Source organism: Panicum virgatum, chromosome 1N (assembly GCF_016808335.1).
Source record: "Panicum virgatum strain AP13 chromosome 1N, P.virgatum_v5, whole genome shotgun sequence".
NCBI lineage: Eukaryota > Viridiplantae > Streptophyta > Magnoliopsida > Poales > Poaceae > Panicum > Panicum virgatum.
Window position 1 is genome coordinate 13,407,964 of NC_053145.1, and position 26,887 is coordinate 13,434,850.

At 45.3% G+C, this 26,887-nt stretch overlaps 2 long non-coding RNA genes across 2 annotated transcripts; one reads left to right on the plus strand and one right to left on the minus strand.

Moving 5' to 3' along the window:
* Positions 1-4,650: 4,650 nt before the first annotated feature.
* On the minus strand, positions 4,651-6,235 carry LOC120655226. Its single transcript, XR_005667377.1, has 2 exons — positions 5,141-6,235; positions 4,651-4,949 (listed from the first exon to the last, which is right to left on the minus strand). It is a non-coding gene; the product is annotated as an uncharacterized LOC120655226 (long non-coding RNA).
* A 15,764-nt stretch (positions 6,236-21,999) lies between these two features.
* LOC120653964 lies at positions 22,000-23,157 on the plus strand. Its single transcript, XR_005666915.1, has 2 exons — positions 22,000-22,576; positions 22,660-23,157. It is a non-coding gene; the product is annotated as an uncharacterized LOC120653964 (long non-coding RNA).
* Positions 23,158-26,887: the final 3,730 nt, after the last annotated feature.

Here is a 26,887-nt window from a genome sequence, read left to right on the forward strand (position 1 = left end):
TGAGTTTGTTTCAGAGCTCGACATTCTGACGCCTGAGGACGTTGTCTGGGAGCCTTACAGCCCAGAGGCTGTGGCTACCCGTGCACCAGCAGGCCTGTCTTCACACTGCTCCACGAATGCGAGCCTCTGGCTTACTTCCGCCGTCCTGGTTTATGACATCGCGGTTGAGGCATATTGCCCCTGGAGAGTCAGGAGATTGGGCAGCGCCAGGAGTTTCCGGTGCCCACCGCGTTGGAGTGTGTCAGTCGCCAGGACCACAGGTAATTATGAATGAACTTGGCTCATACATTCGTGTCGAATCTAACGATTCTTCGTGGTCCACTTTGTAGGTTGTCAAGGAGTGGCTTGCCGTGCTCTGATGATTGGATCACCAAGATCCAGCCGTGGGTGGACCAATGGGAACAGGCAGACGAGCACTTGGTCCATCCAACAGGACCACACACAGACAGCTCCTTTAGAGCTTACCTCACCTGGTACTTACCCCGGACTCGGGCTCGTCTGGTTTTTGTTGACACTCACCCGCAGCCACACCAGGCGAGGCCTCAGGATGGCTATGACCGGCACCACGTGGAGGCACTAGCTGGCGCGGTGAGTCTCTTGATCATATTTGCATATATATATATAAATATATAATCATATTCATAAGATAATTCATGTGTTTGTAACTGTATCTTTACTGAATTGATGCAGCTTCGCCTTTGCAACATGATGGAGACGGACTGCTCGACTTACTTGACGAGGGTACGTGCCGGATCCCCAATGACCCAGTTTGAGCAGACAGAGGCATGGTCGAGGCAGCGTGATCAGTTGCGTCAGGTAGTGCACAACTTCGGAAGCCGTGTGCAGTACGAAGACAGCCACGGGTCGTCTCAGGCCTCGCCGTCGTTCTATGCCGCTAGATGTGCGCTTAAAGGCAGAAAGATCTACTCCATTTGGCCCATACATAACATTGTATTCACCATAAAATACTTGAAACTGCATCTTGCTCGACATATCTGTATATCAATACTTATCGAGTTATACTCTTTACTTCACTAACTTATTCAATAATCCGTAAAAACTAAGTATGAAATTCAACTACAACGTATAAGTATTCATAACTACGTGATGACACTCAAATTCTATACTGCATATGCCAAATTCTATTCTAAATCATAATTAATTTATAAACACGTCTCTAATAGTACTGCAATTGTAATAATAAATGCGTAGAACTAATTTTCTAAACTAATTTACTACTACGTAACTACAAACTAAAGTATCATTGAACTCCTACTTAAATGGTTCTACTATAGCACTAATTAAATTAAATTACTCACCCTACTTAAATTACTCATATTTAAATATGTAGTACTTAAATATAACAATATATAAACTAAATGTACTAACCTGCAGATCACAAGTGCTGAATCCGGCAGGGCTTCGCCGCTTTCCTTCTCCTCACTCCTCTCTTTTTTTCTGGATTTTTGGTGGAATTGTCGGGCTCAAATGAGGAGGGAAGGGGAGGGTTGGAGTTTTTATAGGGGGTATTTTTGAAATATTTCAAAACAGACATATATTTTTGAAATTTTTATTTTTAAAAAATATAAAAAAGAAAAAACCGCTGGACCAAGTGGTGGAGATAGGCCTGCAATTGGTGCAAATGGACCTGTAGGAAAACCGCCAGAGCCCAGTTGTCCTGTATACGTAATGAGAGAATTAGGCCTATGGCCCTGAAAAAAAACCCAATTTAGGTATTTGACCTTTTTCCAATCGAATTTAGCTCTATGGCCTCAAAACAAAACTTTGTTAGTTATTTGGCCCTCCGTCCATTCTGGGCATGTTACAGTGTTAATGGGGCTGTGAAAAGACCATTTTACCCCTGGCATGAAAAAATAAAAAAATAGAGTTTTTCTTGTTTATTATATATTTTCAGCACATGACCACTGTCTCACACATATATATCGACGAAAAGACCATTTTCAGCATAATATTTGGAGTACATAATGACATATATTTTCAGCACATTATATAATATATAATAAACAAGAAAAAATCTGCTTTTTTTCATGCCAAGGGTAAAATGGTTTTTTCACAGCCCTATTAACACCGTAACATGTCCAGAATGGACGGAAGGCCAAATAACTAACAAAGTTTTGTTTTGAAGCCATAGAGCTAAATTCGATTGGAAAAAGACCAAATACCTAAACTGAGTTTTTTTAAGGGCCATAGGCCTAATTCTCTCATATGTAATTGAGCTGGATCCCCTTGGCTGGCTGATGGCTCACGGTCACAGGCAGGAATTACAGGACCCACTCAAAAAAAAAGCTCCAATGCAAGCCAACCGCTCACACATCTACAGTCTACACTGTTCAGTTGAGCGTAGCCTGCGAGCTACTCTCTTATGTTCCCCTTCGTCATCTAGCAGCCCACGTAGAGTCTGTTTGGTTATCGAATTAAATCTAGCCTGGCTGAATTTTAAGCTTGGCTCGCTCAAGCTTGGCTTTAGAAAAACAATATGGCGTGTTTGATTGCATAATTTAGATAAGTTTGGTTTATACAATTTCGCATTTGGTTGCTTGGTTTAGGAACAGCGCCACCTCTTCCTCCTTGCCTTGAGTGGTCACCTTCCAATCTCGTCTCCTCTGCATCCAAGGCAGGTGCTCTCTGCGCTGCTGGATTCTGCGAGCTCCACCGCCGTCGTGCCGGTGCTCATCTGCAAGCGTTGTACGTGGTTGCGCCGCCGGCCCACGATGGGGTTCGTTGTCGGCCTGTCGGGGAGCGCGTGACTCCTCTGCCACCACTTGTGGTTGCGCCGCTGCACGCGGCTGCGCCATCGGCCCGCGCGGGTACGCAGGAGCTCCACCGCGGGCGAGCAGGCGCTCCGCTGCCGCGGATGGGTAGGCGTGCGGGACCTCCGCCCTTGCGGCCGTCACTACTGCAGAAAAGGTTTTCAGGGGCGGATAGAATGGCATTTGTAGGGGCGGGTGCGCCACCCATAGCTATCTCACGCAGCTAGAAATCAAGTTTTCCAGGGGCGGGCCGGGTAAAGGGTCCGCCCCTGAAAACCAATTTTTAAGGGCGGGCCATGGCACCAACCGCCCCTGGAAATATATTTTCAGGGGCGGCCCACCCCATGAGCCGCCCCTGAAAATGTTATTTCCAGGGGCGGTTGCTGCTATGACCCGCCCCTGGAAACTGGTTTTCAGGGGCGGCTCACAGCATGGCCCGCCCTTGAAATGCTTTTCCCGCCAATCAAAAATTTGAATTTCCAGATATGTTCCCGCTGTATTAAACCATTCAAATTTTTGTTTCCCGCCAATTTATTCTAATCTGTTTCCCGCTGTATTTAATTATTCAAATTTTGGTTTCCCGCCAATTTTCACCTGTAAAGCTATTGCGCGATGCGATTCGATTCAGCTTTTCAAAATTCTATTTCCGCTTTATTTAAATTTTTGTTCCCCCCCCCCCATTTTTACCTGTAAAGCTAGTGCGCTATTGAGGATTTTGTGATCGATGATGAATATATTTATTAAACATAACTAATTACAAATTCAACATAAAATCATATAAAAGTATCATTACAATGCATATCATTAGAGTACAAACATCATGAAAGTGCATCATTAGAGTACAGACATCATTTACATTGAGAAACGCTAGTAGAGCCGGCCCGAAGATCCTGATTTTCCCACTGACGGAGGCTTACATATTTGGGGTCGGTTGATAATTCATGCTCAGGGTGAACAAATTCTCTACCTATATGGATCAATTCATGCAAAATGAAGCGACATAAATCGTCGACTATAAAAAGAAGTTGTTGCTCATGGAGTGGACCTATGTGGAGTGGCCGTTGATCCTGGAAATAAGAAATCCATTCCAAAATTAAGCAAAGTGTTAGATGCAAACACTTACAATATACAGTTATGCATCTATCCTAGCAAAGAGTAGATGCTTACCCGTTAGGGATCTTTTGTGTACCTCCCGAACTCCCTCATGTGCTCGCACACGTAGTATCCACAGTACACAGAACCTGAAAGTTGCTTGTGGCATGGATAGTGTGTGCGCATCACCATATTTTTTTTCCTATCGGGCGGGGGGAGGGTGCTCTCCTCCTTTGTGCACGTAGTGCCTGTAAGCCCTATTTTTTAAGAAAAAAAAAGAAATAAGTAGTTATTTATGTATGCAAGATTCAGCATGAAGTCGAAATATAGGATAACAATTTTGCTAACATGTTGAGGATGCCCACGAATTCCTTATATCTCTTCGGATCGAAATCAGCGGAGTCTAATACAAGCATATATCTACGCTTTGGGCTGATCATAAATATACACTACACCACAACCCCACAACGGCGATGGACAGACCGTCGGTATAAGTCGATATACCGACGGACAGTCAGTCAGTATAAAGTTATACCGACAGACAGATCCCGTCGGTGCAAGTCCCGTCGGTAAAAGTTTTTACCGACGGACTCTACTTATACCAACAGACCATCCGTTAGAATAACTTTTACCGCCATACCGTGGGTAACAAGTTTTGCCCACGGATAGTATGATATTAAAAGTTTTTTTACCGACTGACCATCCATCGAGATAATTTCAAAAAATTTAAAAAAATAAATGTGCATTTGACTGCTATTTAGATGTAAGTTCAGTACATCAAGCACAGTAGGCCAACAAATCGTATTCATTCACGACTAAATCCAAACAATCAGAATGATATAAGTTATCACGTTAGCCATACAAACATTGGTCGTTGTTGAGTACAATTCCAAAATAGCACTTAACGGCTAAATACAAATGTTAGCCATTAATGAGGTCTGCTGTACAAAAGAGTCCAAAAGAAATTAGCTGGCACCATTAACGTTGAGTGGCTTGCAGCATGCTGGAGGCTTGAGCTCGACCTGGTGCTTGGAGAGGGAGGCATGGAGATGGGAAGGGTAGCTAGTGGCTGGCAGCCACCTGATGCTGCAACCATCACATCAAAAACAACATAATCAGAAACTGGCATTTTACTATAGACACATAAAAGAGGACAACTTTGTAAATCATCACCAGATTATGCACTAAATCTGACTACTTTTCATATTTACTAGTCATTATCTTTGCAGCATAAGACAATATATCACACAAATAGGACATCCTTTGTTCTCCTCTACCTGTGGAGCATCTTCCAGTTCATAGCCTATCCAGAACAAAAGCTTTTCCATCCAGTATCAGGCCTTCCTCAGTGCCCTGTACATAAAAACAATAAAACAACACAAATGTGGCTTAACTGATAACAAAAAAAACACTACTTATAAGCACTGTAATAATGTAGTTTTCCAACACACAAATATAGTTGTGTACATCTTTTAGGCACAAGCCACAAGGCAGCAGAGGTTCAGAAATATAGTTGTGCCGACGTAACAGAACATGGCATGCGAAACGTGAGAAGCAGAAGTCAAGAGAATATCATGCCTGCTTGTTCAACGTGGATCCCAATTGCATATGTCAGTAAGCTAAATCTCAGAAATAGATGTCTATAGTTTTATTTTTATATTGTATTGAACTGTAGGAACAGAAATGCCAAACTTTGTAAACACATGTTTCAGATAGCTAGATATGTGAAGCCACACAGTTCACAAAATCAGAGAGTAAGCATTGTGCTGGAATTATTATAAGATCATTACTCATAATTATCCTGCTGGGGACTTAAAAAAATCCTGCTGGACAGCATCAAACTGGTTATGCATTTTCACTAAGTTGCCTAATTATTTTGGTAATGCATTTTCAGAAGTTGCCTACTTAGTTTTCCTTTCCCTATGTGCACCTAATTTGACATAAATGTTTGGATATGCATCTTCAGTGAGGTACCTACCTATTCTTTCTTTCCCAACGCATGGGTAACAAAAAAATACTGCTACTCCCTAGTGTATGGTGCAGGTCAATGGGGACAAGAAGATGCTAGCGGGATCACTTGACAAGCTGAAATCCCCCAAAAAAAATAGATCATTCAAGAAAGCAACCCTACTCTATGCTGGTTTGTGGATTACAGGAGGCGCCAACGCAGTAATTTCAAATATTACTATTTGATGTAACTTCTCAGATGTATACACTAAGCTACAGTTTAGACCACGGCATGCAAAACCATAACAAGCACACCACAAAATTAACCCAGCAATATTAAAGTTCATACAAACAAGCCATGAGTGAAGATTTGTTGTAAATGCTCATAGGTACAAATTAAGCTACATGGAACACATGCACATGATTGCCATTACTAGCCGCCCCTAGAAATCATTTTCCAGGGGCGGCTGATGCCACCAGCCGCCCCTGAAAATAGGGCGCATTTCCAGGGGCGGCTGATGGAACCGGCCGCCCCTGGAAATCGGATCTTTAGGGGCGGGTGATGGCACCACCCGCACCTGAAAATGAGCCCTATTTTCAAGGGCGAGTGGTGCCATCACCCGCCACTGAAGATGCATTTCCAGGGGCGGGCGAAATGCTACAGTACCCAGCTCCTGTTGTAGGAGTGGGGTACATTTGCACCCGCCCCTGGAAAAAAACGAGGCGTCCCTGGAAATCGTTTCTTTAGTAGTGCGTATGGGCGAGCTCCACCGCCGCACGGGCGAGCACCACCATCCCGGGCCATCGGGAGCTCCGCCGCCGCACGGGTAAGCGCCGTTGCGATGCAGACGAGCTCTGGTGTCATTCGGGGCATCGTGGGGCCAGGGCACTAGCGGTGAGGATATGGGAAAGAGCGAGGCTGAGTTAAGGCTCCTCGTACTCATTACTCTAAATCCATTCTCTATAAGAAATAATCTTCTGGTCATCAAGATTCTTTCCTCTATATCAACTTTCTGCACCCAATCATCCTCTATCCCAACTACCAAAAGTGGGGCCCACACGTCAGCATCATCTTTTATTTTTTTTACTATTCATGTCAATCTCCCCTCCCCCATCAGCTATTGGGGGTGTGAGTCCGCCAAACAGCAGAGAGGGGGAGAAGAGAAGACACCGAAGACACACGGGGTGGGAGCAAGTGTGCTCAGCTCAAGAGAGAAGAATGCTCATTCGAGGGATGGAGTCCCCTTTGACCCCTTGGGCCAACTATATATATATAGGAGGGGAGGGAGGCGGCAATTTGCCCCCGACCCCCTGGTGGGTACAAGATTTACAAATAGGTACTTGGGCTGCCACACAAGGCCCATTCACCACATGGGCTGGGCCATTCCCCAACAGTAACCCCTCAGGTACTTTGTTTTGGTCCGTACGACAAAGCATAGTAGCTGAATACATAAGAAGTGGACCAGCCCTATCTATGACCTCGGTCACGAGGACCATTCTCATGACCATTCGCTCGTACGCCCCGCTAAAAACTCCATCCGAAAACCCAGTGGGACAAAACAGATGGAGAAAAGAGCACGCACGCCTAACGGGCCCACATATACATGATGATAACACTCATGCTGGTGGTTGACTTCAGTTCTAATGATAATGAGGGTCTTTGGTGGTGATGAAGGTCTTCGACGATGATGAAGGCAGAATCTTCGTTGCTTAACTTCGCGTAGGTCTCGATCCTTGGTTCTTGGGCACTCGCGTTCTTGGCACAGGTTGAACCTCGTCGTCTCCTCGGATCACTCTTCGTCGAGATACATTTTGAAGTAGAGGAAGCAGTGTAGTTGATGTAATCGAAGTAAAGGAAGCAGAAAATGACGCTGCCTTGACCCTAGCGAAGCCGACGACGCCTTCGGGCTTCCGCTTGTGAGCGCCGGGCAAGACTTCTTCGCCAGGAGGTGTTAATCCACCATGGCCCAACATAGCCCCTCTTGACCGGCGTTCGTAGAGGAGGCGTCAAAGATTCTTCTGGGGGCGTAGTCGACGAAGCTGACATCGTGAGTAAGCTGGAGTAGTCATTGCCGAAGTAAAAGGCGAGCATCTCAAAACGAGCTGTATCGACGAGGGTGAAGACTGAAGTAGTCGTCGCCGAAGTAGAAGGCGAGCCCCTCGAGCCGAACTGTGTCGACGAGGGCGAAGGCCAAAGTACATCGTCGTCGCCAAAGTAAAAGGCGAGCCCCTCAAGCCGAACTGTGTCGACGAGGGCGAAGGCCGAAGTCTTCATCGCTGAAGTCCAAGGCGAGGCCCTCAAGACGAACTGTGTCGACGAGGGCAAAGGCCAAAGTCATCGTCACCAAAGTAGAAAACCTCAAGTCGAACTGTATCGACGAGGGCGAAGGCCAAAGTCATCATCACCGAAGTAGAAGGAGAGCCCCTCGAGTCGAACTGTGTCGACGAGGGCAAAGTCCGAAGTCATCGTCGCCGAAGTAGAAGGCGAGCCCCTCGAGTCGAACTGTGTCAGCGAGGGTGAAGGTCAAAGTCATCATTGCCGAAGTAGAAGGCGAGCCCCTCGAGTCGAACTGTGTCGACGAGGGTGAAGACCGTAGTAGTCATCGCCGAAGTAGAAGGCGAGCTCCTCGAGTCGAACTGTGTCGACGAGGGCGAAGGCCGAAGTTGTCGTCGCCGAAGTAGAAGGCGAGCCCCTCGAGTCGAACTGTGTCAACAAGGGCAAAGGCCGAAATCATCATTGCCAAAGTAGAAGTCGACCCCCTCGAGTCGAACTGTGTCGACGAGGGCGAAGGCCGTAGTAGTCGTCGCCGAAGTATATGGCTCCTGCAGAAAGCGGTAGAGGACGCTGGTGCGAGCAAACTAAGGAGGTGACGAAACTCGAGCCACTAGATCCACACAGCCTGGCTCCATGGAGACGCTCGGTGATGGGAGTAAAAGTAATGGGTACCCCCTAATTGTCTGTCCACGCTGGAACACCAGAAGGATTACACTAGCCCAGCCCGACAGGGGGCAGATCCAAGCCAACCTAGGCCCACCAAGTGTGGCCCAAGACGAGCCGAGATGGCCCATCGACAGCAGCCTCCACCCCGTCCGACCCCTGAGAGAGAGCGCCCCTCTCCAGCCGAATCCCGCGGGGAGGCCTCCGCCTCGCCCGGCCCCCGTGGGAAGGCTCCACCTCGCCGACCCTCGTGGGACGGGACCGCCACATGGCGACCTGCTAACTCCAAAGTACGGAGACCATCATCAGTCAAAGTAGGACCCACGTGGGTGGATGTTACCAGTCGCCCACGCCTCGGCACGTGCCGGGACAGCCGCAACAGGACCCGAATGTGACAACGCCTCACCGATGGGATGGTGGCGCAACACTCCTCCAGAAGTCAGCACCAAACGGACGGGCAGACCAGATGGCCATCCCCTGCTGACACCAACATCATCGATGGGGTGTCAGCTGACACCAACACCGTTGACGGGGGGTCATCTGCAGTGCGCCACGCCATTTCCCGTCCGCCACGACTGTTACAGGGCCGGAAGTTGGAAAGGATGACTGCCATCGCCATCAGCAAGGACTGAGGACCCCACCTTGATTGACAGATCAGGAAGGAGGGTCAGATAACGTCCGACCCTCACAGCTTCCTCCTTTTTACCTTTTTCACCATTTTGTATCCGACCCCCCACTTTCTCTGGGACAATAAAGGGGAAGGGGGTACCCCTGAGTACGGGACCGAACTTTCACATGCTCTCTCTCACACACACACTCACGCAACCAGAGATTTGGAAGCTCGTTCCATCTCTCGCCGTTTGTAACCCCTACTGCAAACTTGAGTGCAAGAGCGCAAGAGCTCGAACTAGACGTAGGGACATTCTGGCCGAACCAGTATAAATCTTGTGTCGAATCCTTGCATTACCATCCGAGCCAGTGACGCGCACACAAATTTACTAGCCGGTGATACGTAACATCGGCATTCGCGTTCCCAGCAAACCTGGCTAAAGGGTCTCCTCACACTAGTAGCGTCGGGCTAAAGACCTTAACCAATTAACCAAACACGTACAAGTTGGCTTCCGAGGTCTTGCTAGAAGTTAGAGCAACTCTAACAGATTACTTATATCTTATACAAAAACACACTTTCTCTCTCTCTCCATTACTAATATTACTACTTTTATATTTTTTATAATGGTTGGTGTAGCAGACTATTAAAATCTAAATATCAAAAATATATTAAAGGGAAAATTCCCTTCGTTCAGGTGAGAGGAATGTGTGTTCTAGTGATTACTAAAAATTTTTAGGTAATGAGAATTTGATTGGTAATCTGATGAACATCTCTAATCACCAAAATATTAATTTTTTTGTATTAGAAAAAGGAATAAGTAATTTGTTGGAGATGTTGTGCACGCAACGGACGTATACGTCCCCTCCGCTGGCTCTCTTATCGTCGTCTCCGTTTCTCGCTGGTCGACTCCGCGTCCTCCTGCTCTCGCGGCGCTCCTGTCCTGGCCTGGCGTCGATGCTGGCGCTGTTGCTTCCTCGAGCTCGGAGTTTGTTAGCAAGCAGTAGCAGGGCACGAGACAAACGCATGGACTCTACACTGACATAGATCCAAACTGCTACGGCAGCAAGTAGTAGTGCATATTAACAAAGATCAAGAGGCCGTGGATGACAGTATTTAGCTACCTAATCCTGACATCATGGGGATGCTATGATTCCCCTGGTCACAGTTGACCTTCTCCCCTCCCAACGCCCGATCCATCTTAGCTCATCGCACTTCTCTCTCTCTTCTTCTTCTTTTTAATATAAAATTGTACAAGTGATCGGATTTGTTTAACCTTGGGCGTACCCCGGCTGCGCAGGAACGAAAGGAAATGTGCATGTTTGGTCACATGCCCCGACATGCCGTCCAAAATTCCCCTTTGTCTCGGCTCAGCGGCGTGGTCGCCCATCGGAGATTCCGGGGGAAGTGTGTTGCTTTTTTTTTTTTTGGAAGAGAACCATACGGCCCGCCCGGGAGAGACGGAGGCTGTCATCACTCTTGCGTGATCGCACTGTAGCTTAGCAAGGCGTCTAGTAGCTCACTGCTGCAGAATCTTTTGTTACGGTCGATGTGAAACTGGATATAATGGACAGAAAGGACTCTCGAATCATCTGTTTTTTTTTTGTGTGTGGGTGTGTGTTACTGTAAACAATGTGTGTATGGTGTCTCCGGGCCATTTTAGGAGTATTACATGTGGATTTTTAACTGACTTTTATCTCTTATTACGGCTACATTGGACATCACTTTAGGTAGACTTTTAGGCGTACTGTATCTGATTAACTGTGTGCTTTGAACTTATCCAAGGGTCACAATAAGTTGAAGCAGGTACGTACGTCATTGTTGGGCCTGAAAAGTCGATCCAGCAATGTGATTGGCGTGAGATCGACAGGCAAATGATATAAAATTAAATAATGAATTTGGAATGAGTCGATCGGGTGTCACTGAGATAGTCCTTAAACGGAATCATTCCCCAAGTTGCACACCCGCAACTACACGGCATATGATTTCACCTAACACCTGCGGAAGCGTCCCCACGGTGATTCTTTTTCGCGATCCGGGGACAACGACACGTACTGATGCATATATCATAGCGTGGATATCAGGTGAAGCCTCTGAATACTCAGGCCGCGTTTAGTTCGCGAAAAGTTGGGTGAAAAGTCACTGTAGCATGTTTCGTTATTACTTGATAAATAATGTCCAATCATGAATTAATTATGCTTAAAAGATTCATCTCGTGCTAATCAATTAGACTGTGTAATTAGTTATTTTTTTCAACTACATTTAATGCTTCATACATGTGTCGAAAGATTCGATGTGACGGGTACTGGTTGAAAAATTTTGGGAACTAAACGGGGCCTCAATTGGGAAAAGTTCAAATTCCACACTCCAACTAGCACGATAAAATTGTTTTCAACCTTGAACCACAAAATCGGATACGAAAGACCATCAACTGTTAAAATTGGATGTGAGATCTGATAAATTTAGTTCTTTATAGGTGGTTTTCAACATTTAAAATATAGAAAATAAACTCGTTCGGATCTAGATGATTCAAAACTAATTAATTTTAAACCAAAAAACTAGAAAACTAGTACAAAAAATATGTAAAATTGTAACATATCTATTGGTGATATTTTTGAAGTTGTTTGTATTTTATTTATTGAAAATGATACGTGTGACTACAAGAAAAAAACACTAGGGACAAGAACAAATTAGATTCAAATAACTGACAAGTAGAGTATCAACAGATAGGGTACATTTTTACAAAAAATATTGACACTAATTTCATATTTTCCTAATATAAAATTAATTATTAAAAGAATAAATGTAAAATATAATTTTTCAATTTTGTACAAAATGTAAAACTACCTTTGAAATCTCCCCAAGGGTCCAGGTTCAATTGATGTTTGGTTTATATATAATTGGAGGTTGAAAAACAGACTTTTGTGATAGTTGGAGGGGGTAAACTGTAATTTCCCTTTTAAATTCATCTTATCATGGGATAACAGATTTGATGCCAGTTATACCAACATATTATTTTCACAATTTTAGAGGATGTATAGCACATATGCTTTTAGGTGCACCCAAAACTATTCGTCTACTCCAAAAGAAAATTTATACTTTTTGTTATATGATATAGGTTTATGTAGTTTTATGGTGGAAATAGTCCGTGATAAATGCAGGTTAAACATGTATACCTTTGTGATATATTTTTTCTCCAATACGCAGGAGAGCCCCTTTGTGATATTTTGTTTAAACGGATGTAGTTATGTTAACTGTTGATGCCTTCTTATCAAACAAACACAAAACAACCGGTTGTGTACAAAATGTTTTCCTTCCTAGCAGTTTTTTTTGAACAAACCGCACAAAATAGTGCGAGTTTCTATTGATATAGCAGAAAAAAATACAAAACTACAGTACTAGGAGACCATAGGCAGGAAAAAAGAAACGAAAAAGGAAAAAAGGCTCACCCGGTTGGATCGAGGAATGAACACGGTTAAAACTCAAAAAACTACAGGGGCATATCGGACGAGCAAGCCAAGATGCCGTGACTACCAACCTTCTCCTGCCCAGAAAGTCGCCATCGAAATACGATTCCACGTCGATAAGAAGTCGACCTTCCTAGCAGTTTACTCCTAGTGCAAATGTTTTCCTTCGTAGCACTTGACAGCAATTGTATAGTTTGCACTAGGAGTATTTGCACGTACGTATAGAGTTTATGCATTGCATACAAGGTAATTTTATTCATGCAAATATAAAAGAGGTATAATATATTCTGGAGTGTACTATATATTGTACTACAACATGAAGACTTGCTCTTGCTCACAATAATCAACAGGATACCATGTGCCCTCAAACTGCTCTGAATTTTTTTTTGAAGCAAAAACTGCTCAGAATTTGGCCAGTGGCCACTAGCTTAGTTTGCGAAAGGAATCAGATGCTCGTAGCCTAAGAGGGGGAGGAGGTGAATTAGGTAAACTAAAAACCTTAACCTCAAGCTCCAACTATTTGCACATAAATTAAACTAAGACATACTATCTAGATGTGCAACTAGTGTTCTTCTAGTGTGAAAACCCTCATCCCAAAAGAATTATGCAACATATAGCCAATCCTATCAAGATTCTACTCTAGAAAGTAAAGGCACACAAGATTGCAATATGTAAATGCGGAAGTTTAAAGAAGGGATGAGAGAAAGCAAACTCTTTGACACGAGGATTTATCCCGTAGTTCTGTTAGCCACAAAGGCACACATACATCCACGTTGTTGAAGCACTCACAAAGAGTATTGCTTCTCGGCCACCAAATCTCTTCCGTGAACACAATCACGGTCACCTTTGCCCCGGGTTCCACTAAGGAGCTGCACCAAGAAGGGTGGGGTCTCCACGTCCCCCGCACAAAGATGTCGTCACCGCTCCACACCAAGCCGGAGGGTCGATGATGATGTCGGCGAGTCACCAAGACTCCAAGGATGGCCGGCTCATCGAGTACATATGGTGGTTCTCTCCTAGAACCAAGGCACAAGGCACACAACCTTGCTCACTCACTTACTTAAGAGCTAATCTAGCACTAACACTCACAAAGCATGTGCTAAATCTATGAATGTGATCAATAAGCACTTTGGTTGGCTTGGAGGTGTTGAGGATGTGTGTGGGACTTCTCTGAACTCTAGCAAACTTCAAATGACCGGGGGTACCCATATATAGAGCCCTCTATCTTGAACTAGCCGTTTTGAGCCGTTGATCTTTTTCCTGCGTAGGGCGTCGGATAATCCGACCAGGTAGCGTCAGATAATCCGGTCACTCATAGACCATGTGTAGCCGTTAGGTTTTCAAACTGCTGACGTTGCACGGGTCGGATGGTCCGACACTTTACTCCGACGGGCGTCGGATCATCCGGTCCTTAAGGCTTTTTCTCCTTCTGCGCCTGCAGACAGGACAACATTACAAAAACGCCTTTGTCCGAAGGTGCGTCGGATGATCCGGTCCTTAAGAGAGCGCCTTGATCCCCCAAACATGCTCTCTGAAGAATGCTCCGACGATTAGTCCGACAGTCTTCATTTGCTAGCATCGGATCATTCGGTTACACTGGGATTTCTTTAGCTGAGATCTGAACCCTGTCAGAATTGAACCGACGGTGCATTTTCCTGCGTCGGTTCATCCGGCTTCATTGGTCGGATAGACCGACCGTGGGGCGTCGGATTATCCTGTCCCACTGAGTTTTGCAGAACTCGTCTAATTTAATATTACTTTGAGTTCTTTCTTCGTGTTTTGTTTTGCTAGGGCTTTTTATTTCATTCTAGGGACTTGATGAGATACACTTGACAAACATGTTAGTCCCATTGATTGCGTTGTCACACGATCACCAAAGTCACTCGAAATGGCCTAAATGGCGCCATGTTCGTTACAATCTCCCCCTTTTTGGTGATTGATGACAACACAATCAAAGCAAGCATAAATTTGCAAAAATTAACAAAATGAACTACTTACACTTGCTTGGCTGCTTACCACTATCCAATGTCAGCTTGGCCTCCCCCTAAATCCATGATTTTCCCTTTTGCTTCTCCCGAAATTTCTCTTCCTTAGGAAGACGTTTGTGACATTCCAGAAAATTTACTAAATAAATCACTCGCTAAATTATTTTCAAAATTATTTCATCATTGAGCTCAATTAACCCTAAAACCTAATCCCCGAATTCCCGCTGTCCTGACATCCGATTTCAATCGTCGTTCCATCTTTTTCCGCCGCCCGTACCCTCCCTCCTTTTCCTCGCCGTCGTCTCATCCCGCACTGCCCGGTTGCCAGTCGGCCACGCGCGACCGCCCGCCGTGATCGGCACCGGCGTGATCCCCCTCCCTCTTTCTCTCTCTTTCTTTTTCTCTCTCTCTCTTTTCTTTTTTCCCTTCCCTTTTCTTTTTCCTTTTCTTTTTCTCTTTCCCTCCTCCTCCCTTCTCCTCTCTCCTTCCTCTGCTCCCTGGCCGACCCCACGCGCGCACCGCCCCTGGCCGACCCCACGTGCGCCCTGCGCACACGCACGCGCGCGAGCACCACTGCTGCCGCCCGCTGGCCACGCTCGCCGCCCTGGGCCGACCCCACTCGTGGCAGCGCGTGCACGAGCTCGCCGCGCTAGGCACGCCGCGCCACGCCGCACGCCCCGCCGCGCTGAGCCGCCGTGCCGCTCGCCGCCTCGACGCGCGGGTGCGCACGCGCATGCGCACCGTGTGCCCGCGCCGCTCGTCGGCCACCCCGGTCCCGCTCGCCACTGCTCCCGGCCCCACCCACGTGCTTTCGCCGTGCCGCCCGTCGCCTAGCGACAGCGCCACCACGCGCACGACGCACGCCGCCGCTGCCGCCTCCCTGTGCTCGCCACTGTTGCCGCTCACGTCCCGTCACCCCTGCGCCGGCCTCGCCGCCCGTGCGCCGCTCCGCGACACGTGAGCACGGTGGAACGCCATTAAGGCTCGCTGCGCCGCTCGCCGGCCGCCACCACCTGCCCCGCACCACTTCACCGCCTTACTCGCCCTATAAAGAGACCCCCGCGCCGCTCCTCCGCCCCACAGCCACCTCCGCCACCTCCAGCTCCCTCTCTCCTACCTCTGTAGCGCCGCCGCCGTGCGTTCCTCAGCCGCTGTCACCCGCCGCCGCGGTGGACCGTCCACAAGCCACCCCGGCCCAATGTAGGGGGCGCACCGGGATCCCCTCCTCCTTCTCTCCCTTCTCCCCCACTCCCTGGCCGCCGCCGCGCTCCACAACGCCGCCGCCACAGCGCCGCCGCCCGTCACCCGCCGACCTCCGTGGCGCCACCGCCTCGCTGCACCCCGGCCCAAATCGAGGTGGGGAGCTGGTTCCCCATGGCCTCCTCCCCCTTTTCCCCTCCTACCCGATCGTCGTCGAGGCCCCAGGGCCGCCGACCGGAGCCGCCGCCGCCCCTCACGCCCCTCCCCTGTTTCCCAGTTGGGAGGAAGAGAAAAAGGGCAAATATGCCCAAAACCCCCTCCCCTCTCTTCTAATTGCTTAAGAGCCCTTCCACCTTTTAACCTTTTTTGCAAATTAAACCCTTCCTTTATTATACTTCAAAATTAAACCCTTCCCTCATATAAACATATCTATAAATAAATCCATGACCTTTTTCAAAATGACCCAGATAAATTCTAAAATACCAAACAGGCCCCTGCCTTCTGAAGAATAATTACAAACCGGTCCCTGGCTCCTTATTTAACCCCTAGACCTCCCTGTAACCTATCATTTCATGCGCCAAACAACTCCCGATCGACCTAAAACTTTACCACGTCATTCCTAACATAGTTTTGGCCATGCCATTAGGAACCCGCCCTAAAATATTACTCCTATCTCCATATTTTAATTGTTTCCGATTCGAGCTCAACGATAAAGCTTTTATTTCTTTTTCTTGATTGTGTGTTTGTTTGTATGCGCCATAGATCACGGTGTGAATGAGGGAAAACCCGTCGACAAGCAGTACTGCGAGCCAGCGAACGAGGACCAGTTCCGCGACCCCGAGCCCGAAGGACAGTACTTCGATCAGGACCTCCTGGAAGGCTTTGAAGACGACAAGTTCAATCCCGCCCTTTGATGCATGTTTTGTCCCAGTTTTTATAAACACAACCTATTGGTCTATTTTAGAAAATTGCATATATTTTGCCAGCTGAAAACACGGTTGGATAGCCACCCCTTGATTTGTTATAACCATTCCTTGACCACCTAGATTAAATCGCTGCTAGGACGCTTAGGGCCTTATACACAATACAACTTGTTTTTATAAAGAAAAGGTGTGTGTGTGGGGGGGAAGGGAGAAATGTGGAATTTCGAAAGATGCGTTTAGACGGGATGGATGGCATTTCTGTGTGATTTGCTGATTGGTGTGTTCGTGCCTGTGTGGCAGAGCAAGGAAGGGAGATATCCATCTTATCACAACTATGGACCGAATTGGTGTGTCATCTCACCTAACTCCACTATCTTGCAAACTACTCGATCGTTGAATGGGCAACGGCTTAGCATAAACCCCACTAGTTAGTCTGATTGCCATCAGGAGAGCTGAGAGCAACGGGTGATCAAGGAGAAGGGATTAGCTCTGTGTGACTTATGCCCCGGTTAAAACCTCTGTGATAGGTCAATGACCCTTTGGTGCATCCCGTGATGGCTAGTCAGGTCTAGCTAAGGTGGGTAATGGCTTGTGGGTACCCCACTTGTGGGTAAAGTTGCACACCTCTACAGAGTTAAAATCTATTCGAATAGCCTTGCCCACGGTACTGGGCGAGTTACGGTGTGGTCACATAACTAGTGTTTATTGTGGGATGGGTTGGTGTGAGTTGTTTTGGGAAAAGTGTCCGGCAGTTGTTCCGTGTGCTATGGCGGATGAGGAGTCCGGTAGCAGCTTAAAACTAGGATCCTGTGTGGGTCAACACTACGTGTTACTCGGTGCAAGAAAAACTTGCTTTGAAAATCATTTCTTTCAAATGAACCCCTGCATAAAATATTGCTTTTTGCAAATTAAACCCTAGCCTCATCCTTGATTTACCTTGTGCATTATATTCTGTTTATACCCACTTCGTGGGTGTGGTTGGACTTGCTGAGTACGTTTGTACTCACCCCATTCTTAATTTTTATAGAGGAAGATCTAGACTTCGTTCCTGACGACGCTGAGTAGGGGTACCGTCCTGCACCTAGCCTTGCCAGTGGTTTAGGGTCACCCGCAGGAGTTTCCGCATGGCGCAAGACTCTGATGAACCCCTTTTCATAATTAATATCGTTGTGTGGGTGTGGGTTGTTATCCTCGCGATAGTGGCGCTTCACTGCCCATTACCGCGTAGAGTTGTACGGTGATGAACCATCTGATGTAATAAATGTGTCATCAGCCTCCTGTGACTGATGTTTGTATCACATTTAAGTCTTCTCTTATGAGAGGACACTTCAACATTCATCCCCCTTTGGGAGATACTTGCTTTGAACCACATTTCTCCCCCTTTAAAGTCAAATCACCTAAAGAAGCCCTTGCAAAATAATATGACTCAAAGGGAAAAGTTAGTAGCCAAGTGAGTTAGTTCCATGAATCATGATCCAGATGTATGATATCAATGAAGATACCACATGACCAATTAATACAGTGGATCACAAAATATGAAACTTGCATGATATGAGCTAAGCTTTCCACAAGTTGTGTGCACAAAATGATAATGTGAAAATCAAATACACAACTAGATATTTAGACCAAGAAAGCTTAGATCATATCATGCACGGAGGTAGCTTTTAAAGGATTAAGAAATGACAATGATTGAAAAAAAAATTTAGAACCTTGCATACCTCCGGGGGACACTTAGTTACCTTAGTTGTACCACTTGAAAGAAGATGAGTGAGAGGCACTTGGGTACACCAAGGTGCAATCTTGCGGTGATGGTATAGCACGGTCCTTGGATATTCTTCATAGCTTGAACTTGATTCATCATCACTCTCATCCTCTTCTTCTTCTTCACTTGAGCTTAATGAGTCTTGTCGCCTTGGTTGATATTTGCATGAATGCTTGGCAGCAAGACTTTTGCGGCTTGAAGAAGAGGTGGACTCTTGCTCCTTCTTTGTCATTCCCATACTATACTCATGGGCAATGATTTGATTGATGACTTGGTTGGGTGTAAGCTTGACCAAGTCTTCTTTTTGCAAGAGAGCGTTGATGATGTCATAATCGGGCTTGCGAAGGCTTCGGAGGATCTTGTGGTTAATTTCCTCATCTTTAAGTTGATTGAGACCTAAGGCATTAATTTCATTGACAAGAGTATTTAATCGTGAGTACATGTCATGAGCATTTTCATTGGGAAGTTGCTTAAAGCTACTAAGCTCCTCGCCAAGAATATGATATTTTTGATTGGCAATATCCTTTGTGCCCTCATAATTCTCGACAATTTGCTTCCATAGCTTATGAGCATTTTCATTAGCAAAAACACGATTAAACACACTATCACATAGAGAGGACAATAGAATTGACTTAGCAATGGCATCATATTGTCTCTCGGCCTTAGTCTCAATTTTCTTGCCTAATTCAGTGACACGCCAAACATCAAGCCCATGGGCTTGGAGATGTGCTTGCCTAAGAACTTTCCATCGTGGAAAACACGTGCCATCGAAAAATGGAGCCATATCGGTACTCATCCCTTCCCCGGACATGATACTCACTCGACGGTGAAGTCGACGGGTCTCCTACGAGATTTCTCACAAATTTACCAATGGAATTGGCTAATCCTCGTAAGAGGTGTGAGACCAAGCTCTGATACCAATTGTAAGGATCACCGGGGTGTCCGACTCTAGAGGGGGAGGGGGTGAATAGGGTCGCTAATTCGCTTTCTAACCTAGGGCTCAAACTACTTACATAAGATAAATCTAACACGTCCTACACATGCTAGTTATGACTAAGATTTATCTATGCTACTCTCTACTTATCCCAAAAGACTTGCAACCTATAGCCAATCCTAATCAAACTAATTAGGAAAGTAAATGCATCCAAGATAGAGTAAATGCGGAAACGTAATATGGTAAGTAAAGAGGTAAGGGAGAGAATATGCAAACTCCCGTGAAGACACCAAGACACACGATTTAACGTGGTTCGGTTAGGACACCAAGTCCCTCCCTACGTCCACGGCCACTTGTCCAACAAGAACAAGTGTGATGCCGAGTCTCTTCGCTTGATCACCGTCTTGGGTTCGCCACCAAGGCTTTCGGCAAGCAAAGCCGAAGTGGCACCAAGTCACCAAGACAAGGCCACCGCCACCGTCTCTCTCAAAGCGTCACCAATGGCACCGTCTTCACTATCGGAGCTTCTCACCAAGAGGGGTCTCCTTCCCCGCACAAAGTGTCGTTGCCGCTCCACACCAAGTCGGAGGTTCACACGACGATTACAAATATTTCTTGCTGCAGCAAGACTTCTCTCAAGGGAGCTCTCGCAAGAACAAATCCCTATTACAAGCACTAAGCCTACTCTCGCAAGAGTGCTTAAGCTTATATGATGTACAATGAAGCTCTATGGTGGTTGGAGGTGTTCTTCAAGTGTAGTGGACTTCTCTGTCTCTTCAGCAACTCCAGCACACACCAAACGAGGCGTGGAGTGGGATATATATAGCCCAACCCTCCAAAACTAGCCGTTAAGAAAAGCTGACAGATTTTCTTAGCACTGGTCAATCCAATGCTCAGGAAAATCGTCATCGCCGGTTTAACCGGTGAGTGCATTTTCCCAGCAACTAGCCGTTACTGTTCCAACGGCTACTAGATCAATTGCACCGACGCTCTTGAATTCATCATCGGTTTAACCGGTGTATGTAAGCTTAGAAAACCCCCAAAAAATGGAGTCTCTGAACAACTGCACCGACGCTTGTCTTCAGGCATTGTCGGTTCAACCGACGCTAAACCCTAGCCTCAGCTTCTGGGTCCATTGCACCGACGCCATCATTTTTCCCATCGTCAGTTCATCCGGTGCACTCTGTTGACTGAGTCTTCTCTGAACTCATTGCACCGGTGTATGTAATTTGCGTCACGTCGGTTTAACCGGTGAGTGCAAATTACCTCTGTCTTGGTCCTTTCGATCTGATTTCTTCGGGGTTTTGTATCTTTTCATCCCTTGGACCTATAAGACTGATAATGATCATCTTAACACATATATTAGTCCAAGTGTTGTGTGTGTCATCAATCGCCAAAATATTATATTGAAATATGGCATGAGAGGTCATTTTTGCTACACATAGAATAGTTGCCATTCTGTGACGATTCATGCAACTTTGTCATTAAGTTGAAGTAGACGAGTATCTTTGTGACGGACACCAATTTTCGTCACCAAAGGTTCACCATCAATGACGATTTGACAAATTTGTCATCTAATATCAAACTATTAGTGACGTTCTCGTTACATGACAAATGTAGGTTCGTCACAAAATGTATTTATACTTTTATTGAATTACTTCACAATTGAACTATATGCGCTGCAAAAAGTCTTTAAATTAAAAAAGAGGTACATGAGGTACATTCATAGATTTAAAAGATCATATGGAAAATCAAGAGTAAAAAATATAAATGATTGTACACTTTACACTCAACCTTTTTGGTATACTTAAAATTGAGTATTTTAGTTACTTGATAGTTTTTTGGTAATACAAATATTCTTAGAGCACACCTTTCTGATTTTCCCTCTCATCACTAGCAAGACTCATGGTGATGACACCGATTCATTTTTTGTACCATATATGCCCAGATTAGAAAAACCATGTTAATAAAGTTAGTTTCATAATTCTTAATCACCCTTCATTATCCCGTAGTTTTTTAAGTAACTAGCTATACTAGTTCTAACAATTAATAATTATCTAGCTTCTTACTTCATTACAATATAGTTTCGATAGCTGATGGTGGGCCTGGGGTTCCTAGACTCTATCAATGTAGCGGATGGCCCAAGAATGATAGAGAATCTAGTAGTGAAAATTATGAGGCAAAATGCCCAAACTTTTGGCGGCCACATCTCCCACTCTTGAAATCTGAATTTTTAAAGCCCCCACGGGTCACACCCCACCGCAACATCCTTGCCTTATACTTTTCTGCTCCCCCCGCCTCCACCATATGCCTCCCAGATCCAGTCTCTCTCTCTCTATCTATCTATCTATCTATCTATCTTTCTCTCTCGGAGCCATGGCGGCATGGTGCCCATTGCTCCCAACAGCAGGATGCGCCGGGCCGGAGCGCCACCAGTCCCAATCGGCCGTGGGGTCGGTGGGCCAAGGCACCATCGCCCCCATCTACAGGAGTGTCATCGGGCCGGGCGGCAGGCTCGGTAATGGCTGGAGCCTGCGAAGGGTGGCGCCGTGACGGCCTACGTGGGAGCTGTGCGAGAATGCTGTAGCGCAGCCAGGTTGGCCGGTTGTGGCTCGGCAATGGCGGTAATTGCAGGCGACCGAAGACAGGTGAGGCGCTATCCTTCTTCCCTAAATTTCCTATTTTCCCCTTTGATGAATAGAACTGTGCAATATATACGTGTGATTAATTAGTCATTTAATATGGATTGATGGATCTACAGGATCCATTTGTGTTTATCATCTGAGGATTAATTAGTCCCCTACTATGCCGAGCACGAGCACAGGTGAGTCCTCTCCCATGACGCATTCCCATCATGGAAAGGGCAGCAATTTAGGCACACAATCCCCTCGTGTTCTTTGCTCCTAATTCGACATGTAAAGAAAATGCAACATGGGATAGCCCAACTTGTGTAAGCTAATTTGCTGTAATGCCTTCTTTTTTATGGTGTGACTTGTGAGCTGCTAGTTATTTCTAGTAAAACTTTTGATGCAGTGTCACTACAAAGCATTATATTTGCGTCACCTCAGATCTAATGGAAAGGCAAGAATGGATCATGGCTGAAGGGACCAAAGGTAATTGTTCGCTGAATCCAAACCAGTTCAACACCAAGTTGTAATTTAGTGGAATGCTCATAGTAGAAAACCTCTGCTACTGTGTCAATTCTATTCAGCCTTGCTTACTACTAAACCACAATTTCAAGATATCATACAAGGTGAAGAGCCAAACTCTGCGGATGATATTGTGAAGTTCTTTTTTGGTACAGTTTATCAAATTGCTGAGCATAGGCATCCTTTTAGCTGGTTCATGCCCAGAATTTACTAAGTTTTGTGTCAGTTAGATGGTCAACATATGTGACAAAGTGACATGTTATGAAATGGTTGTAATAGCACATGATGTATATATATGATGTAATTTTGAATGCTTCGATTGAACAATTCTACAGGGATTGTCAAATATATGTTTGCGTTATCATAATAATTTCTTTGTTTATTCGTCATAGACTAGTCATGTTGGTTCATGATTTGTGACATTCTGCTAAGCATTACATGATAACAAACAATTGTCATAGAAGGTATAAATTTAGTGACGATACACTGATCGTCATCAGAGGCATTTTATGACGACAAAGAAAGCATCACCAAATGCACTTTTATGACAATAAGCAAATCGTCACAAATGTGTTTCATTCTATGACGATTTTCATAAGAACGTCATAAATGACATTTTGTGACGGTCGTTCCATGACGATCCTCATGACACAGTAAAAATGTCACTATTGCAATTCTATGACGAAAACCCATATTTTCAGTGACGATATTGGATCATCAAGGATAGTCAAATTTCTTGTAGTGTAAGTATCTTTTGGAACCCACACCATTTGAGGCCCCTTCATGTTGGTGATGACTTTCTTGGGCACCCAAATGGAGCGGTTCCAACTCCAATCTTTCTTCCCAACCTTGTGAGCAACCACTTTGCCATTGTCCTTCTTCTTGATCATATAAGTGCTCTTGTTCTTCCGGTTGGGCTTGGTGTAGATGAGAGAACTTTTGATTGTGACATTCTTCTTGTTCTTCTCATCCGGAAGCTTCTTCTTTTGTTGAGAGCACTTGTTGGACTTGTGGCCTTCTTGATGGCACTTGAAGCATGTCAAGGTGGACCCCTTCTCAAGCTTCTTCCCCATGTCTTCACAGTTGTCTTGAGAAGGTTGGACAATGCTCTTGCCCTTCAATCTTGCCAAATCCTTTATGAGCCTTTCCAGTTCTTGTTTGAGCTCATCATTTTTCTTGGCAATGAGATCATCACATGGTTCTACAATAACATTCTCATAGAATTTCTCATTGCAAGGATTAGAGCAAGATTCATCAATTAAATCAATCCAAGAAGTTGAAGCATCTACTTTAGAAATTGAGTTTGTACTAGGGGTAGATTGCTTAGCTTCCAAAGAGTCATTAGATTCTTTAGTGATGCTCTCAATTTTTAATTTGAGCTCTTCATGCTCCTTGCTAAGCATTTGGAATTTGCACAATAAATTATCATAATTTATAGCAAGGGTAGCATTAAGATCATTAAGAGCATCATATTTTTTTATTGTTTCTTAATTGTCTTTGGTGCTCATGTACTAAATCAAGAAGTTCTTCATAGGAAGAAGAGTCAGAGTCATCATCACTTACATCGCTTTCCATATCTTTAGCCATAAGGCATATGTTGGATGATGAGGCCGCGCCCGTGTTGAAGCGGGTGGTGAATGTCTTGTTTGACTCATCACTTGAACTTGTGCTTGATTCTTCACCACCACTTGTCCATTCGCCAAGAACGACGAAGGCTTCTTCCTTGGGCTTCTTCTCCTTCTTCTTCTTGAATCTCCTCTCAACCTTCATATGTTGGTGGTGAGGCCCATCTTTGAGGAAAACCATCTACCCCATCAAGTTGATCTTCTTCAAGTTTTTGTTCAAGATCTTCACTTGCTTGTAGAGCTTGGGGGACATGAGATCTTCATCATTTGAGGAGCATTGGCTTTCTTCCTCTTCACTTGAGCTTCTCTTGATTGCCATCTTCTTCAATAACCTTTTTTGTTTGCTTGTGAGAGCACTATGTGTTGGTGAAGAAGGTGGAGCTCTTGACTTGATGTTGTTCCAAAGCTCATGGACGGTCACCTTGTTAAGTACTTAATTTGGTATCATTGTTGAGAGATCTTTCTCATAGAGAATGCTTGTCACCAAATCATATTCCAGCCTTCGGAGAGAGTGAAAGATCTTGTGAATGAGCTCCGTATCATCAATTTTCTTCACACCTAAGGAGTTAATCTCATTCACAAGAATATTCAACTGTGAGTACATTGATTTGGCATTCTCATCATCAAGTTGCTTGAAGCTATTAAGTTTATCAATGAGAACATGATATTTTTCCTTTTCGACATCTTTTGTGCCCTCATGATTCTCACTAATAGTTTTCTATAAATCCTTAGCATTTTCACAAGCGAACACATGGTTAAACACGGTGTCACCAAGAGAACTTGAAAGAGCACATTTTGCAATAGCATCAAATTGTTTCTCTTGTTGACCTTTGTTTTTCATGCCCTCACTAGTTACTCTCCAAATGTTTAGGCCCTTAGCTTGGAGATGGGATTGCATTAAAATCTTCCATCGTTGGAAGCCCGTGCCATCGAATCGTGGAGGAGGTTCTAAGAAATACATCCCTTCCCCATTGAGCTAACTCACTAGGCGGTGAAGTCTAATACCGATCCTATGAGCCGATAACACAAATTGTCAATAGAATTGGCTTTCTTTGTGAGAGGTGTGAGTCCCGGCTCTGATACCACTTGAAAGGAATAGGGTGCTCGTAGCCTAAGAGGAGGAGGGGGTGAATTAGACAAACTAAAAACCTTAACCTCAAGCTCCAACTATTTGCACATAAATTAAAGTAAGGCATACTATCTAGATGTGCAACTAGTGTTCTTCTAGTGTGAAAACCCTCATCCCAAAAGAGTTATGCAACTTATAGCTAATCCTATCAAGATTTTACTCTAGAAAGTAAATGCACACAAGATTGCAATATTTAAATGCGGAAGCTTAAAGGAGGAATGAGAGAAAGCAAACTCTTTGACACGAGAATTTATCCCATGATTCGGTTAGCCACAAAGGCACATCTATATCCACGTTGTTGAAGCACTCACAAAGATTATTGCTTCTCGGCCACCAAGTCTCTTTCGTGAACACAATCACGGTCACCTTGGCCCCGGGTTCTACTAAAGAGTTTCACCAAGAAGGGTGAAGGTCTCCACGTCCCCCGCACAAAGATGTCGTCGCCGCTTCACACCAAGCCGGAGGGTCGATGACGATGCCGGCGAGTCATCAAGACTCCAAGGATGGCCGGCTCATCAAGTACATGTGGTGGTTCTCTCCTAGAACCAAGGCACAAGGCACACAATCTTGCTCACTCACTCACTTAAGAGCTAATCTAGTACTAACACTCACAAAGCATGTGCTAAACCTAAGAATTTGATCAATAAGCACTTTGGTTGGCTTGGAGGTGTTGAGGATGTGTGTGGGACTTCTCTGAACTCCACCAAACTTCAAATGACCGGGGAAACCCATATATATAGCCCTCTATCTTGAACTAGCCGTTTTGAGCCGTTGATCTTTTTCCTGCGTAGGGCGTCGGATAATCCGACCAGGTAGCGTTGGATAATCCGGTCACTCATAGACAATGTGTAGCCGTTAGGTTTTCAAACCGCTGATGTTGCACGGGTCGGATGGTGCGACGCTTTACTCCGACGGGCGTCGGATCATCCAGTCCTTAAGGCTTTTTCTCCTTCTGCGCCTGCAGACAAGACAACATTACACCGATGCCTTTGTCCAAAGGTGCATTGGATGATCTGGTCCTTAAGAGACTGCCTTGATCCCCCAAACATGCTCTCTGAAGAATGCTCCGACGATTAGTCCGACGGTCTTCATTTGCTAGCGTCGGATCATCCGGTTACACTGGGATTTCTTCAGCTGAGATCTGAACCCTGTCAAAATTGAACCGACGGTGCATTTTCCTGCGTTGGTTCATCCGGCTTCATTGGTCGGATAGACCGATCATGGGGCGTCGGATTATCCTGTCCCACTGAGTTTTGCTTTCTTCGTGTTTTGCTTTGTTAGGGCTTTTTATTTCATTCTAGGGACCTGATGAGATGCACTTGACAAACACGTTAGTCTCATTGATTGCGTTGTCACAC